A 17,796-nucleotide genomic window follows, 5' to 3' on the forward strand; every position below is an offset into this window, starting at 1 on the left:
GCAGGTGGGAGGTAATGGTCAGTGGAGGGAGGGGTAGCCTGGTGACAGGACTGGACACACTGTGTACAGACAGGTGGGAGGTAATGGTCAGTGGAGGGAGGGGTAGCCTGGTGACAGGACTGGTGACAGTGTGTACAGGCAGGTGGGAGGTAATGGTCAGTGGAAGGAGGGGTAGCCTGGTGACAGGACTGGTCACACTGTGTACAGACAGGTGGGAGGTAATGGTCAGTGGAGGGAGGGGTAGCCTAGTGACAGGACTGGTGACAGTATGTACAGGCAGGTGGAAGGTAATGGTCAGTGGAGGGAGGGGTAGCCTGGTGACAGGACTGGTGACAGTATGTACAGGCAGGTGGAAGGTAATGGTCAGTGGAGGGAGGGGTAGCCTGGTGACAGGACTGGTGACAGTATGTACAGGCAGGTGGAAGGTAATGGTCAGTGGAGGGAGGGGTAGCCTGGTGACAGGACCGGTGACAGTGTGTACAGGCAGGTGGCAGGTAATGGTCAGTGGAGGGAGGGGTAGACTGGTGACAGTGTGTACAGGCAGGTGGGAGGTAAAGGTCAGTGGAGGGAGGGGTAGCCTGGTGACAGTGTGTACAGGGAGGTGGGAGGTAATGGTCAGTGGAGGGAGGGGTAGCCTGGTGACAGTGTGTACAGGCAGGTGGTAGGTAATGGTCAGTGGAGGGAGGGTAGCCTGGTGACAGGACTGGTGACAGTGTGTACAGGCAGGTGGGAGGTAATGGTCAGTGGAGGGAGGGGGATTTGGTGACAGTATGTACAGGCAGGTGGAAGGTAATGGTCAGTGGAGGGAGGGGTAGCCTGGTGACAGTATGTACAGGCAGGTGGAAGGTAATGGTCAGTGGAGGGAGGGGTAGCCTGGTGACAGGACTGGTGACAGTGTGTACAGGCAGGTGGAAGGTAATAGTTAGTGGAGGGAGGGGTAGCCTGGTGACAGTGTGTACAGGCAGGTGGAAAGTAATGGTCAGTGGAGGGAGGGGTAGACTGGTGACAGTGTGTACAGGCAGGTGGAAGGTAATGGTCAGTGGAGGGAGGGGTAGACTGGTGGCAGTGTGTACAGGCAGGTGGGAGGTAATGGTCAGTGGAGGGAGGGGTAGCCTGGTGACAGTGTGTACAGGCAGGTGGGAGGTAATGGTCAGTGGAGGGAGGGGTAGCCTGGTGACAGGACTGGTGACAGTGTGTACAGGCAGGTGGGAGGTAATGGTCAGTGGAGGGAGGGTAGCCTGGTGACAGTATGTACAGACAGGTGGTAGGTAATGGTCAGTGGAAGGAGGGGTAGCCTGGTGACAGGACCGGTGACAGTGTGTACAGGCAGGTGGGAGGTAAAGGTCAGTGGAGGGAGGGGTAGCCTGGTGACAGTATGTACAGGCAGGTGGGAGGTAATGGTCAGTGGAGGGAGGGGTAGCCTGGTGACAGGACTGGTCACAGTGTGTACAGGCAGGTTGGAGGTAATGGTCAGTGGAGGGAGGGGTAGCCTGGTGACAGGACTGGTGACAGTGTGTACAGGCAGGTGGCAGGTAATGGTCAGTGGAGGGAGGGGTAGCCTGGTGACAGTGTGTACAGGCAGGTGGGAGGTAATGGTCAGTGGAGGGAGGGGTAGCCTGGTGACAGGACCGGTGACAGTGTGTACAGGCAGGTGGGAGGTAATGGTCAGTGGAGGGAGGGGTAGCCTGGTGACAGTGTGTACAGGCAGGTGGAAGGTAATGGTCAGTGGAGGGAGGGGTAGCCTGGTGACAGTATGTACAGGCAGGTGGAAGGTAATGGTCAGTGGAGGGAGGGGTTGCCTGGTGACAGGACCGGTGATAGTGTGTACAGGCAGGTGGGAGGTAATGGTCAGTGGAGGGAGGGGTAGCCTGGTGACAGTATGTACAGGCAGGTGGTAGGTAATGGTCAGTGGAGGGAGGGGTAGCCTGGTGACAGTGTGTACAGGCAGGTGGAAGGTAATGGTCAGTGGAGGGAGGGGTAGCCTGGTGACAGGACTGGTGACAGTATGTACAGGCAGGTGGTAGGTAATGGTCAGTGGAGGGAGGGTAGCCTGGTGACAGGACCGGTGACAGTGTGTACAGGCAGGTGGTAGGTAATGGTCAGTGGAGGGAGGGTAGCCTGGTGACAGGACCGGTCACAGTGTGTACAGGCAGGTGGAAGGTAATGGTCAGTGGAGGGAGGGATAGCCTGGTGACAGGACTGGTGAGTGTGTGTACAGGCAGGTGGGAGGTAATGGTCAGTGGAGGGAGGGGTAGCCTGGTGACAGGACTGGTGACAGTGTGTACAGGCAGGTTGGAGGTAATGGTCAGTGGAAGGAGAGGTAGCCTGGTGACAGGACTGGTCACACTGCGTACAGACAGGTGGGAGGTAATGGTCAGTGGAGGGAGAGATAGCCTGGTGACAGTATGTACAGGCAGGTGGAAGGTAATGGTCAGTGGAGGGAGGGGTAGCCTGGTGACAGGACTGGTGACAGTGTGTACAGGCAGGTGGGAGGTAATGGTCAGTGGAGGGAGGGGTAGCCTGGTGACAGGACTGGTGACAGTGTGTACAGGCAGGTGGGAGGTAATGGTCAGTGGAGGGAGGGGTAGACTGGTGACAGTGTGTACAGGCAGGTGGGAGGTAAAGGTCAGTGGAGGGAGGGGTAGACTGGTGACAGTGTGTACAGGCAGGTGGGAGGTAAAGGTCAGTGGAGGGAGGGGTAGCCTGGTGACAGTGTGTACAAGCAGGTGGAAGGTAATGGTCAGTGGAGGGAGGGGTAGCCTGGTGACAGTATGTACAGGCAGGTGGTAGGTAATGGTTAGTGGAGGGAGGGTAGCCTGGTGACAGGACTGGTGACAGTGTGTACAGGCAGGTGGGAGGTAATGGTCAGTGGAGGGAGGGGGACCTGGTGACAGTATGTACAGGCAGGTGGAAGGTAATGGTCAGTGGAGGGAGGGGTAGCCTGGTGACAGGACTGGTGACAGTATGTACAGGCAGGTGGAAGGTAATGGTCAGTGGCGGGAGGGGTAGCCTGGTGACAGGACTGGTGACAGTGTGTACAGGCAGGTGGAAGGTAATGGTCAGTGGAGGGAGGGTAGCCTGGTGACAGGACTGGTGACAGTATGTACAGGCAGGTGGGAGGTAATGGTCAGTGGAGGGAGGGGTAGCCTGGTGACAGGACTGGTGACAGTGTGTACAGGCAGGTGGAAGGTAATGGTCAGTGGAGGGAGGGGTAGCCTGGTGACAGGACTGGTGACAGTATGTACAGGCAGGTGGAAGGTAATGGTCAGTGGAGGGAGGGGTAGTCTGGTGACAGTGTGTACATGCAGGTGGAAGGTAATGGTCAGTGGAGGGAGGTGTAGCCTGGTGACAGGACTGGTGACAGTATGTACAGGCAGGTGGAAGGTAATGGTCAGTGGAGGGAGGGGTAGCCTGGTGACAGGACTGGTGACAGTGTGTACAGGCAGGTGGAAGGTAATGGTCAGTGGAGGGAGGGGTAGCCTGGTGACAGTGTGTACAGGCAGGTGGGAGGATGGGTCTCCTGAGAAAGTGGATATTCAGTAGAAAACAAGAAGGGAGTCTTCTCAGTGACAGGAGGGGTAGTGTATACACATGAGGTATCTTCTCAGTGACAGGAGGGGGTAGTGTATACACATGAGGTATCTTCTCAGTGACAGGAGGGGGTAGTGTATACACATGAGGTATCTTCTCAGTGACACAGGGGGTAGTGTATGCACATGAGGTATCTTCTCAGTGACAGGAGGGGGTAGTGTATGCACATGAGGTATCTTCTCAGTGACAGGAGGGGATAGTGTATACACATGAGGTATCTTCTCAGTGACAGGAGGGGGTAGTGTATACACACGAGGTATTTTTACAGTGACCTGAGGGGTAGTTTATACACATGAGGTATCTTCTCAGTGACAGGAGGGGGTAGTATATGCACATGAGGTATCTTCTCAGTGACAAGAGGGGGTCGTGTGTACACATGAGAGGTATCTTCTCAGTGACAGGAGGGGGTAGTGTATACACATGAGGTATCTTCTGAGTGACAGGAGGGGGTAGTGTATACAGATGAGGTATCTTCTCAGTGACATAAAGGGGGTAGTGTATACACATGAGGTATCTTCTCAGTGACGGGAGGGGATAGTGTATACTTACCAGGGGGGGGGGGGGTCTTCTCAGTGACAGGAGGGGTAGTGTATATACATGAGGTATCCATCTTCCCAGTTATTGGAGGGGGTAGTGTATACACACCTGGGAGGGTGCTCTTACGCAGTAAGGAAGAATTGCTACTGCGCATGCGCAGAACACTCCCGGCCACAGGAGCACGATAGAGGACACATGCGACCAGTGCAGCACATGAGCAGTGGATTACGTAGGGGGACAACGGAAGAACGGCTAAGCGCAGAATCACGGCTAGGGAGCAGAAGGACTCCAGGTGGCTGGAAGAAGCCCCAGGTAAGTAAATGGGCATTTATTGTTTTCTTTCACTTTAAAGGGACCCTGAGCTGTGAATAAAAATGAAATTTGGACTTACCTGGGGCTTCTTCCAGCTCCCCATACCCTGCAAGGTTCCCCGTCTCTGGTAATCCGGCGAGGTTCCCCGTCTCTGGTAATCCGACGAGGTTCTCCCGGCTCTGGTAATCCGGCGAGGTTCCCTCGGCTCTGGTAATCCGGCGAGGTTCCCCCGGCTCTGGTAATCCGGCGAGGTTCCCCCGGCTCTGGTAATCCGGCGAGGTTCCCCCGGCTCTGGTAATCCGGCGAGGTTCCCCCGGCTCTGGTAATCCGGCGAGGTTCCCCCGGCTCTGGTAATCCGGCGAGGTTCCCCCGGCTCTGGTAATCCGGCGAGGTTCCCCCGGCTCTGGTAATCCGGCGAGGTTCCCCCGGCTCTGGTAATCCGGCGAGGTTCCCCCGGCTCTGGTAATCCGGCGAGGTTCCCCCGGCTCTGGTAATCCGGCGAGGTTCCCCCGGCTCTGGTAATCCGGCGAGGTTCCCCCGGCTCTGGTAATCCGGCGAGGTTCCCCCGGCTCTGGTAATCCGGCGAGGTTCCCCCGGCTCTGGTAATCCGGCGAGGCTCCCCGGCTCTGGTAATCCGGCGAGGCTCCCCGGCTCTGGTAATCCGGCGAGGCTCCCCGGCTCTGGTAATCCGGCGAGGTCCCCCGTCTCTGGTAATCCGGCGAGGTCCCCCGGTTCTGGTAATCCGGCGAGGTCCCCCGGTTCTGGTAATCCGGCGAGGTCCCCCGGTTCTGGTGATCCAGGGAGGTTCCCCCGGCTCTGGTGATCCGGCGAGGTTCCCCCGGCTCTGGTGATCCGGCGAGGTTCCCCCGGCTCTGGTGATCCGGCGAGGTTCCCCCGGCTCTGGTGATCCGGCGAGGTTCCCCCGGCTCTGGTGATCCGGCGAGGTTCCCCCGGCTCTGGTGATCCGGCGAGGTTCCCCCGGCTCTGGTGATCCGGCGAGGTTCCCCCGGCTCTGGTAATCCGGCGACTTGCCGTGCACACTGCGCGTCTTCACATCGGTTGGCAGAAGAGTCCTGGGATTTTATCTGATTGCCACCTGGAGTCGGGAAGGAATTTTTCCCTCTTGGGGCTAATTGGACCATGCCTTGTAAGGGTTTTTTCGCCTTCCTCTGGATCAACAGGGATATGTGAGGGAGCAGGCTGGTGTTGTACTTTGTTCTCTGGTTGAACTCGATGGACGTATGTCTTTTTTTCAACCTAAATAACTGCGTGGTTCTCTAAGACTGAACCGCGCATGCGCAGGACTCTTACGCCAGTCAGCATGCACGGCGGGGGCGCGCACGTGCGACTTCAGCTAAAGTTGTCGGAATACCTTTTAGATTGTAAGCTCGCAAGGGCAGGGCTCTCTCACCCTTTTGTGTCTTGGAATTCGTTGTTCATTTTATAGCTTGCACTCCGTAAGGGCTTGTTTACATCTAAAATCGAAATCGCTGATGCCAGCGATTCTCTTTTTTTTTTTTTTTTTGGAGTTTTTTTCCCCCTCCCAGCGCTTACCTGCGCACTTCGATTTTGTGTCAAGCGATTTTGCAGAATGATTTTTTTTCACTTCCTGACGCAAGTCAGGAAGTGAACTCTTTAACCCGGAAAAGAATAAATCCAATGTATTTATTCTTAAAAGCACTGGGGAAATCGCTATACCAATCGCTTTTTCAAGCAGTTTGCGATTTCCCTATACCTTCCATTGAGGCAAATCGCCCTGAAAATGGTGCAGGCAGCGCTTTGCCGAGCGGATCGGAAACGAACTGCTCAGATGTGAACACTCTCATATGGAATCATTGCACAAGAGCTTTTAGGGCGATTTTGAAAATCGCCAGCGCTTAACCACTTAAGGACCACAGTGCTAAACCCCCCTAAAGACAAGGCTGTGTTTTCTATAATTGGCCACTGCAGCTTTAAGGCCAAGCTGCAGGGCCGCACAACACAGCAGAGGAGTTACCCCCCCCCCCTTTTCTCCCCCACCAACAGAGCTCTCTGTTTGGTGGGGTCTGATCGCCTGTTGGTGGGGTCTGTTCGGCTTCTGCCTATGAGAGCCGATCGCTCTCTTGTCCCCCAGGGGGACAGCCGTGTGACACGGCTGTCCCCAGTACAGCGCTGCTGCTGTTTGCAGCGCTGTGCATGTAAATAGATGGCGATTACGCCGTCTAACAGTCTCCCGAGCGGAGACTGAAGGCGGGGCGGAACTCCGCCCCGAGCAGGAGATGTGCGCGCATCCTGCGCGTGATCTCCTGCAAACTGCAGTCCCAGGACTTGACGCCAATCGGCGTTAGGCGGTCCTGGGGCTGCCGCCGCGGCCACGCCCATGGGAACAAGCCCTTATACATTGTATTCATCATGTTACATCTGTCCCTGTAACCACCAGTTTTGTATTTTGTACCAGTTTCCATATCTGATGTTTATCATTGTATCATTATATACCCCTTGCTGTTTTCCTGCTTTGTCCACGTGCCACGGAATATGTTGGCGCTTTATAAATCAATAATAATTACGGGACCAGGAGGATGCCGGGGGACCTCGCAGGCTATGGGGGGTGGAGGAAGCCCCAGGTAAGTCCAAATTTCATTTTTATTCATAGTTCAGGGTCCCTTTAAGTCAGGTAATGAAAGAAGAACATTTGAATACAAGTTTATGAAATGATTCCAAAGTTTGGGGAAGGGACTGAATATCAAACATGGATTCATGATCAGCTATGAACCATCTGCCTGATTAGAGAGAGATCTGTTGGCTGCCCATTCAACGCAGACCAATTCCTTGATTTCAGCATAAAACCTTTTGGGAATATGCCTTGTCGCTGCCTCCTGAATCATCCGCATGCCTGCTGATTACGCTAACGTTGATGGGAGTGCTCTGTGCATGTGCAGTACGAGAAAATCTCTTGCGCAGGACACACCCTGGCAACGGGAGCTCAGTTGAGGATGCATGTGGCCAGGGCCACGCAGGTACAGTGGTCATTCACTTATTACTTTAGGTTCCCTTTAAAGTAAACCAGAGACGGGATGATTAAAAAATGTGATACTTGCCCGGGACTTCCTCCAGCCCTATAAGCTTGTGTGAGTCCCTCACCGTTCAGCGGCAATCAGCCCCGGTAACTGGCTCAGTCGGGGTCTTCTGCGCATGAGAGGGAGGGGAAGACCCCAACTGATACGAGTGAGACAGTTACAGGGGCTGATTGCTGCTGAATGGCAGACCACAGGAGGACAGCGAGGGACTCAGACATGCTTACGGGGCTGGAGGAAGCCCCGGGTAAGGCCTGGTTCACATTAGCATTCCAGGTCCGGCTTCCCCGGACCCGAAACGCTCCGTACACAGTGGATGGTGAATGGATACATTGTTAATCAATGTATCCATTCACACTCGTGCGACCATCCGGATCCGATCCGGCTTTTTTCCAACTTGCTGCATTTTTGGCGTACGTCCCCTTGCGGCTGTGGACCCGGGCCGGATCCTGACCCAAACATGCGGCCCATGCTGTGCAATGAGAAACGGATGTTTCTCATCACACTGGCAATAGGACCGGATGCTTCCAGCACCGGTCCTATGCCACTTGGGGGGCCCGGACTACACGCCGGTATCCCCCATGCTTGCGGGGCCTTTCTGGCATTGCAATGTATCTAGTTCCGGCTACTTTATTGTAGCCGGAACTGATACATTCCGGATCCGCAACTTGTGGCCACCGCAGAGACCCGTACGGCCTCTTTGCGGCCCCTGGACACTTGCGAACTCGAACCGCAAGTATCAAATCTGAGGTCTCTGGAACACTTTAAAGAGGAACTCCAGTGAAAATAATGTAACAAAAAAGTTCTTAATTTTTACAATAATTATGTATAAATGATTTAGTCAGTGTTTGCCCATTATAAAATCTTTCATTTCCCTGAAACACAGTCTGACATTTATCACATGGTGACATTTTTACTGCTGGCAGGTGATGTCATTGGAAAGAGATGCTGTTTGTTTGTTTATTGGCAGTTGGAAACAGCTGTTATTTCCCACAATGCAACGAGGATCACAGACAGGAAACTGTGAGGACCATGGTCCTGACATCACACTGTGGGAGGGGTTTCACCACAATATTAGCCATACAGCGCCCCCTGATGATCCATTTGAGAAAAGGAAACGATTGCTCATGTGAAAGGGGGTATCCGCTACTGATTGGGATGACGTTCAAATCTTGGTTATGGTTTCTGTTTAAGTACAAGGGCACTACAAGGACCACTGAAACCCTCCTATAAATTCATGTGAAAGAAATCCAAAAAATGTCCAATCGTATCACTGTTCACATAAACAATAGAGGAAATTATTTCTGCCAGTGCCTTGTCCCACAGTCCCAGAGATGATGATAATAAATGTATTATTTATAGAATTCCAATTAACCATTTAAGTACCAGCGGTCTCTGCCCCCTTAAGGACCAGAGACCGCTGGTACAAGAAATGGCGGAATACTGACGAATCGTCGAACATTGCCGTCCACGCCGGGAACCTCAGCCACCTACTCTGCCATCTCTATGATAGACAGGTTCAGGAGCCAATGAAATAAGCTCCTTGCCCGCTCACAGGGCGCTGCCGTCATAGAGACTTGCAGTGCGAGTGAGCTGCAGTGGGGAGACAGCGGCGAGATCATTGGGAGCAATGAAAGCAGCGAGAACGCGGGACTTCAGTGTAATCAAATCTACACCCTGGCAGCCAGATAGCCATCAAAACAGCGTAGATTTCAATTAGCGCGGTCCTAAAATAAAGTAAAATCCTATTTCCGAGCTGCATAAATTTGCATGATTTGTGGATCATTGTGTGGAATAAATCATAACTTGCGACGCCCGACATCTTGTGTATTGCTTATAATGCATTATTACAACATTATTATTTTTCTAATTACCTGGCTGGATTTATTAATGCCAAACGAGACGTTTTGAATCAAGATGATACCATTTATTGGCTAACTTAGAGATAAATGAAAAGAATAGGATTTTCTTCCTCTCCTGCTGCTCAGGAGGGGGCAGAGGGCGGAGCCGGACAGAGAGCACAAAGATCACTTTGTCAGGCTCCGTCCTCTGCCCCCTCCTGACCAGCAGAGGGTGGAGTTGGACAGAGTGCTCACATTGAAAGACTGGCTGGTGGCCCCTCCCCGCCTCTCCCATAGGAGCTGATGAGTAGGGGAGGAGTTTGGACAGCTCAGACTGCTGTTCAGTCCAGACAAGCAGCATTTGGTATCAGTGAAGGCTTATTAGCCGAAAGCTTACTCTGTCGTTAGCTCTATGCTTTGTGCTCAAATCTCTGGATCACATGACAGATCTTCTCACATTATATGTGACTAAATAGTGAATAAAAGAGCTCATACACCATTCGATATGGAGGCTCGGTGGACCTTCCAATACAATCGTTTTATCGAACCGGTGGCGCAACATGGCCATCCAAAAGATCTTGTGATTGATTTTCAGCTGAAATTTGTCAAAAAGATCGATTGGACATACTGGAAAATCTCAGTCGCAAGTGCTCGATTGGGTGCACGGCTGTAATGGCGTATATCACAATGATTGAGGGACATGATGGATCCCCCGACCAGGTGTCCCTCCACGTTACAAAGTGCCCCCCAATGTGTCCATGGTCAGTAAAGTCTCACCTGTCAACGGATGTAACTCCGGGATATGGCGTCTCTACATGGCACCAGCCTCGTGTGATGTCACTACACAGGCCTGGTGCCACATGGTACAGGCGATCGCCTGTAAGGAGTCACCCTTTACTCAGACTTTACTGAGCACAAGCACCTGGGAGGAAACCTGGGGAGGAGCGCACAGGAGGTGGTGACGTTAGGCCGATTTTTGATTCATTGCTGAAATGGGTCTGCATTTTATGGGAAGGTAAAGTATCCCTCTCTGATCAGATTTTATCATAGGGAGATCAGTCTCATGGTCGAACTGCCCATACATCTGATGTATGGCTACCTTAGTGATATACAGATAACCAGCATAGGAGGGGATTCCTGATGCCAGATTTGTGTAATTTGAACCCTCAAGCAACCAGAATCTAAATGTAACACTAACCACCCACCCCTCTCCCTAAAACCTCCAGGCACCGGTCCTCTTCACTTTCTGCAGCTGCCTGCTGCTTTACCGCCTCCTGTCTGTGCGGCTCTGATGCGTGCACAGGACCCAGTGCTGGTCAGGTGACAAATCCGGAGCCATACGGGGATGCAGACAACAACTGCAGGAGGTGAACAGGATTGGCGCCTGGAGCTGTCTGTAAGGCCTCTTTTCAACGGACTGTTGATAGGTAATGAAATGCCTCTCGTACTCTCACAACTGCTCGCTGCTGCTTGGTAACTGCTTACTGCTGCCTGGTAACTGCTTGCTGCGCACACAACCGCCCGTGGAGGCCTTAGTGGTTTCTGCCGTGCGCTGCTCTGCATTTGCTCAAGTAGTTTCTGCATAATGATAGAGGCATGACCCAATGCCTCCCCTGCTTACAAAGGAATTGTAACCAAGGATTGAATTTCATTCAGTACCTGATACCCCCTTTCCCATGAGAAATCTTTACCTTTTCTTAAATAGATCATCCGGGGGGGGGTCTGTATGGCCGATGTTGTGGTGAAACCCCTCCCACTGTGTCATGTCATGACCATGGTCCTGACAGTTTCCTGTCTGTGAGCCTTGCTGCATTGTGGGAAATAACACCCCTTTTAGAAGGTGTAGTTGTAGATAATGGCAGTTGGTGCTGTCTGTTTTTTTTGTCTTATCTGCCAGTAGTAAAAATGATTACTTGCAGGCTTATTGTGGATCAAACAACATGGACAAATTACATGGTGCTTCTGTCTTCACAAGGGAAACAGCACTGTTGCAAATTACAGAAGCAGAAGAGTCTAATATTAAATACTTAACACAGGAAGAAGTGAAGGCAAGACTAAATAAATTAAAAATAGACAAGGCACCTGGCCCGAATGGCATGCATCCTCATGTCCTAAGGGAATTAACCCTCCTGGCGGTCAATTAAAACCGCTAGGGGGCAATGCAGCACTATTTAAAAAAAATTTTTAAATCATGTAGCTAGCCTAGCGCTAGCTACATGACAGCCGCTGTGCAGCGGCATCCCCCCACCCTCTTTGATCACCTCCAGTGATCAAGCCGTCCGGAAATCCCGTTCTGAACGGGATTTTCATTAGGGCTTCCCCCGTCGCCATGGCGATGGCCGGGATGACCTCACCAACGTCGTCGTGACGTCAAAGGGAGTCCCGATCCACCCCTCAGCGCTGCCTGGCACTGATTGGCCAGGCAGCGCATGGGGGGGGGGGGGTACGGCGGGTAGCGGTGGCGATCGGGCAGTACACGCAGCTAACAAAGTGCTAGCTGCGTGTACAAAAAAAAATTATGCAAATCGGCCCAGCAGGGCCTGAGAAATCCTTCTGGGCGGCATAGCCCGAGCTCAGCTCGGGCTTGCCGCCAGGAAGGTTAAGTTCAGTTATAGATAAAACTCTTTATCTTATCTTTTGTGACTCTCTTTCAACTGGAAGAGTCCCAGTGGATTGGCGTACAGCCCACGTTTTCCCATTATTTAAGAAGGGCATAAAATCAGATCCAGGAAATAGACCTGTAAGCTTAACATCAGTTGTATGCAAACTATTTGAAGGGTTACTAAGAGAAACTATACATTTCAACGTAGAAAATAATCTTATTTCTCAGCATCAGCATGGGTTTACTAAAGACAGGTCCTGTTTGAGTTGAGCTTTTATGAGGTAGTGAACACTAATGTGGATATTGGGAATGCTGTAGATGTGATATACTTGGACTTTGCAAAGGCCTTCGACACGGTTCCCCACAAAAGTCTGGTGCAAAAGATGAGGATGCAAGGACTGGGGAAGAGTCTGTGTGCATGGATAGGGAACTGGCTAATGGACAGAAAACGAAGAGTTGTGGTCAATGGATCCTACTCAAAATGGGAGACTGTTAGCAGTGGGGTCCCACAGGGTTCTGTACTGGGTCCAGTGCTCTTCAATTTATTTATTAATGACCTAGTAGATGCAGTAGTGAGTATTGTTGCTATTTTTGCAGATGTTACAAAATTGTGCAGAATCATCAACTCTCAGGAAGATAGTGTCATATTGCAACAGGATCTGGATAGGATGGCTATATGGGCACATAAATGGCAGATGAAATTCAATGTAGATAAATGTAAAGTCATGCATTTTGGTCGTACCAATGGTCTAGCACCATACAAAATAAATGGGATACAGTTGGGGACATCAAACTTGGAGAAGGACTTAGGAGTACTCATCGACAACAAGTTAAATAATCGTACTCAATGCCAAGACGCTGCAGCTAAAGCTAATAAAATTTTAGGATGCATTAAAGGGGAAATAATAACTCGAGATGCTAGCATAATATTGCCTCTGTTTAACTCTCTAGTAAGGTCACATCTGGAATATGGAATTCAGTTCTGGGCACCACATTTCAGGAAAGATATTGCAGTTTTAGAGCAGGTGCAGAGACAAGCAACAAAATTGATGCGTGGGATGGAAGGTCTCACTTATCAAGAAAGGTTAGATAAACTGGGTTTATTTAGTCTAGAGAAAAGATGCCTCAGAGGGGATCTAATTAACATGTATAAATACATCAGAGGGCAATATAATAGCTTGGCGGATGAGCTTTTTGTTCCTAGGCCTTCTCAAAGGACTAGAGGACATGATCTGCGCATGGAGGAAAAACATTTTAGCCATTTATTTAGGAAAGGGTTCTTTACAGTAAGGGTGATTAAGATGTGGAATGCATTGCCACAGGAAGTCGTTATGGCAAACTCTATACCTGCATTTAAAGGGGGCTTAGATGCTTTCCTTGCGTCGAAAGACATCCATGGCTACAATTACTAGGTAATGCCTAATGATGTTGATCCAGGGATTTTATCTGATTGCCATCTGGAGTCAGGAAGGAATTTTTCCCTTTAGGGGCTAATTGGACCTTGCCTTGTAAGGGTTTTTTCGCCTTCCTCTGGATCAACAGGGATATGTGAGGGAGCAGGCTGGAGTTGTACTTTGTTCTCTGGTTGAACGCGGTGGACGTATGTCTTTTTTTAACCCAAATAGCTATGTAATAATTTGTTGATCTCTCTGTTCTATATTATATCTTTGTATTGATTTTTTTTTTTTCCCCTTTTCACTAAAGTTTCTCTTTAACTGCCGGTTGTTCAGAATGCCAGCTGGTGGAGTCATGGATAACTGGGACACTACTGTAGTCGCCTGTTCATCTCCACTAACAATGGAAAATTGAGGAAGGTGAACAAGAGCTTTAATGAGGTCAAAATAGATACATGGAACACATTTTACTGCTAACATTTTCAATTCAAAATTGTATTCAAGATTTAATTTATACAAACCACTCCTGGAACACAACCCTGGCACAGACTGAGACAGTGTCGGACTGGGAGGTGGTAAAGCTAAGGAAATCCACTTGCTGGCCAAGCAGCAGTAATCAGGTGTTGCTGCTCACTGTGAAGACTTGCTGCAGGTTTCTATTGGGAGTGATAACACAGGGTTACTGCTGCTTGGCCAGCAGGTGGATTTTCTCAGTTTTTCCACCTCCAAGTCCGACACTGGACTGAGAACCCTTCTGTATCAGTGCTTTTCTGGCCCTATAATGCCATAGATATAGCCATGTGTCTTGACCTCGTTCAGTGATAAAGACTGCCAATCAAATACACTCCCTGATGATTTCAGTTGGCCCAAGCAGTGTTAAATTTACATGCTAACTAGAATCACAAGTATCTCATTGACCAATCTCTAGCGAAGAACAATTGATAGCTGGAATTTGGTTCTTGCAGGGTACCACAAACCATCATCAATAAATAAGGTCCAGTATTGTGGTCCATTGTGTTGGTTGAAAACTTTCCTCGTGTAGAAATGCTCCGATCTCCGAAATAGTCAAGGCTTTGTTCCACCAAAAGAGACAATGAAATGGCTACAAACACCTGAAAAGCCTTCAGTGCTTCTTATACAAATGAGGTCCATGCAGAGTAAGTCACACCAATCGTCTTCAGGGCTGTAGAGAAATCGCTTCACTGAGAAAAGCTCAAAGCATCGTCTAGTGACATGGCAGGACCAGGACTTGACGAGAGCAATGAAGGTCATTTTTCCTTGAGGCCCCATGCTGCTGATTTTCAGCCTTTCTTCTGTGCTTGGCCCATTGTCTCACCCGGGTATGCAGGCCACCAATCAAGTCAGTGTAGACGGCTCATGTTTGGAAGTCTTTGTAGACAATGGAGTATACATCTGCTGGACCCAAACACTCCATTATCTTTGTCATTGGCCGATCTTGGTGAGAAATGTGCAGCTAAACTAGCCTGGTTTCCTGACATTTATAGAATGCCGAGGAATCGTTCATGTTACATATTGCGGCAAGATTGTCCAGCTTCTTCTGTACAAAGAATTTTTTAAATATAACGTCAAAAACATTACTGTCTAGGTTTCCCTTCCTGAGAGTGGGGAGGATCGTTTGGATGAGCAACTTTCAATTCAGATTCCTGGAAGACAAGAAGGAGAAGTAAGTGATTAGGCCAATTAGGGATGGTAAGAGAGATGCTGATACGAGCTGATCACTGGTGTAACTATTGGATAGCAGACAGACAATTGCGGAGGTGCCAAGTGAGGAGGAAAGGGTCGGACTTCTTCCTTCCTCCTCCTTCTCCTCCTCCTTTACCAGACCCATCTCCTGTGCTCCCCTGGTTCTGCCACCCAGACCTACAGATCAGCATTGAGGCAGTGACGGTGCTTACCTATTCCCCTGTTGGGTCTCTACGGCGCTCCCGCTGCAGCCACTAGGTGTCACTGTCCGTTCAGTCTGACGTCGCAGAGAAATTCAGACTGATAGGAAGGCAGAGAAGACAGTCCACACTGTAGAGAGTAGGAGAACTCACATGTAATGTTCCTAGGTGTGCCAAGACCAGCACCCCAGTACCGTGAGGGGCCAAATCCAGCAAAAACAAATGGGTCAGCACCACTGACGGTGGTGCCAACCTGATTTGTTTTGGCAGAGAGGACAGTGACACCTAGTGGCTGGAGTGGAAGCGCAAAAGAGACCAAACAGGAAGAGATAGGCTTTGTCACTGCTGCCACGTTGATCTGTAGACCTGGGTGAGATGTGTGTAGGGGTGCTTGACACCCTGTAGAAAAAAGGCACAGGAAACAAAAATGGGAGCCCAGTAGTGCAATATGTCAGTTGTTATTTTTGTGGAAAGTAATAAGTAAAATACTACTCACAAAGGAGGGTTGCATGGGGGCAACCGACCACAGGAAGCAGGTGGAGACCATAAACCCGACTCCGCTCGGGGTGGTCCGCGATGGACCTCGATGTGTTTGCTCTCTTGACGAAAAGAGGAGACAGATGTCTAACGTGGTAGACCCCACGGATATTCTGTCACCACCCCTCGTACAGGATATGTACGGGGGTATTCTATGCATGTAAGGGGGAAGAGGCGCCAAGGTTGGATAAAAACTTCAGTTTAAAAGGTGTCTTACCTCAATGACGAAATCCCTGTAGACAAATACCAATCGGCGTGGGATTGGTATTATTTGGCACTCTTATTGGCCTGAGGAAGCGGGCTCAGACCCGCGAAACGCGTTGCCTGTGCTAAATAAAAATATTTTGTAAATCTACAGGGATTTCATCATTGAGGTAAGACACCATTACTTTTTCGCTTTTTACCTGTTCTTAGAAGTTTTTATCCAACCTGGGCACCTCTTCCCCCTTATGTGTGTAGACCTGGGTGTCTGAGCCAGGGGAGCAGAGGACGGGGCCCTGGTGGAGGAAGGAAGAAATCCAGGCCCCTCTTGACCACAGGGGTAAGGGGGTGTCTGATAGTAGGAAGGGTCCCCTAAAAGTTTTGCAGGGGGCCCCATTAGGCGTAGTTATGCCCCTGGAGTTGATGCAAATTCTCTGAAGATTTCTGTAGCTTGAAGTGGAGCAGCTGCTGCAATTGATTGGTCCATTTATAAACTGCATAGAATTTGCATCAGCTTGGAATATTAGGGTCTTAATTTAATGACCACCCCCACTGAACACAAGTGGAAGTAGATGCATATACAAGGTGTAAAGGAAGGATTTACATGATAGCATGGCATCAGTCCTGTGACTGATGAAGCCCGAGTTCAGCTTTTGCTCCTATACGTTTATTTTAAAGAGAACCCGAGGTGTGTTTAAAGAATGTTATCTGCATACAGAGGCTGGATCTGTCTATACAGCCCTGCCTCTGTTGCTATCCCAAACCCCACTAAGGTCCCTCTGCACTCTGCAATCCCTCGTAAATCACAGCCGTGCTGTGAGGCTGTGTTTACATCTGTAGTGTCAGTCTCTGCTGCTCCCCGGCCTCCTGCATAGCTCCGGTCCCTGCCCCGCCCCTTCCCTCCAATCAGCAGGGAGGGAAGGGATGCAGGCGGGGACTGGAGTTCTGCAGGAGGCGGGGAGAGCAGCAGACTGACACTATAGACATAAACACAACCAGCTCTGACAAGCTGTTTGTCAGCAGCGTGGCTGTGATTTATGAGGGATTGCAGAGTGCAGGGGGACCTTAGGGGGGTTTGGGATAGCAACAGAGGCTGGGCTGTATAGGCAGATCCAGCCTCTGTATGCAGATAATATTCTTCAAACCCACCTCGGGTTCTCTTTAAGCATTATAAAGTCTGTTTGCAGTATAAAAATGCGAAGTTCCTGCTGAAACTTTTGGTGGTAGCTGCCTCCTCACCATGCTTGTATTCTCCCTTCCATTCTCAACTGGTCAACAGAAGCAATGTCTGGGCTGGTCAATTGGTACCTGCCTTGAGGCAGCTATGCAGGGGTAGATCCTTCTGTCACCCACGCCTACCTAGTGACTGACAGCCAATGAAAAGATGGGAAGACTGCAGTCAGTTCTGCCCTATGACACGGGCTGCACCACTGTGGGTAAACTAACCCCAATAAACTAGCCTTGGACTATGATGGATAAAAGTAAGTTTGACCCCTGACAAAGTAGGGAGACCCATGAAACAGCTGTCAGGCCAGTGTTTGTCACCCCCTTTTTGCCTTGCCGGTGGTATAATGCAGACCTGCCGCTAGCAGGATGGAGGGTGAGTACTGCTGAGGAAGAGGGTGAGAGAAAGCAGAGCAACGCCTGGGAATATATACATTGCAGGAAGGAGTGCAGCAGCGGCGCCTTTAGGCACAAGCCTACAGTGCCTTATGGTAAGCACCTGAGGGGACAGGCCTACAGCACCTTATGGTGTAATCCAGCCCTGCCAGATGTTAATAATGTTGAGTTGATGCAAATGCAAACTTAATTTTATGCAGCCTG

The 17,796-nt window shown here is 50.4% G+C and overlaps 1 protein-coding gene across 2 annotated transcripts in view; it reads right to left on the minus strand.

The window, feature by feature from the left end:
• Nucleotides 1–13,746: 13,746 nt before the first annotated feature.
• The window catches only part of PSTPIP2 (proline-serine-threonine phosphatase interacting protein 2), a 152,639-nt gene continuing 148,589 nt past the window's right edge, over nucleotides 13,747–17,796 (minus strand). For both annotated transcript variants that reach the window (XM_068252270.1, XM_068252279.1), the window contains exon 15: nucleotides 13,747–14,994. The gene's annotated coding sequence lies outside the window, so the exon portion shown is untranslated. The remainder of the gene's footprint in view (nucleotides 14,995–17,796) is intronic.

Source organism: Hyperolius riggenbachi, chromosome 1 (genome assembly GCF_040937935.1).
Source record: "Hyperolius riggenbachi isolate aHypRig1 chromosome 1, aHypRig1.pri, whole genome shotgun sequence".
NCBI classification, from domain to species: Eukaryota; Metazoa; Chordata; class Amphibia; order Anura; family Hyperoliidae; genus Hyperolius; species Hyperolius riggenbachi.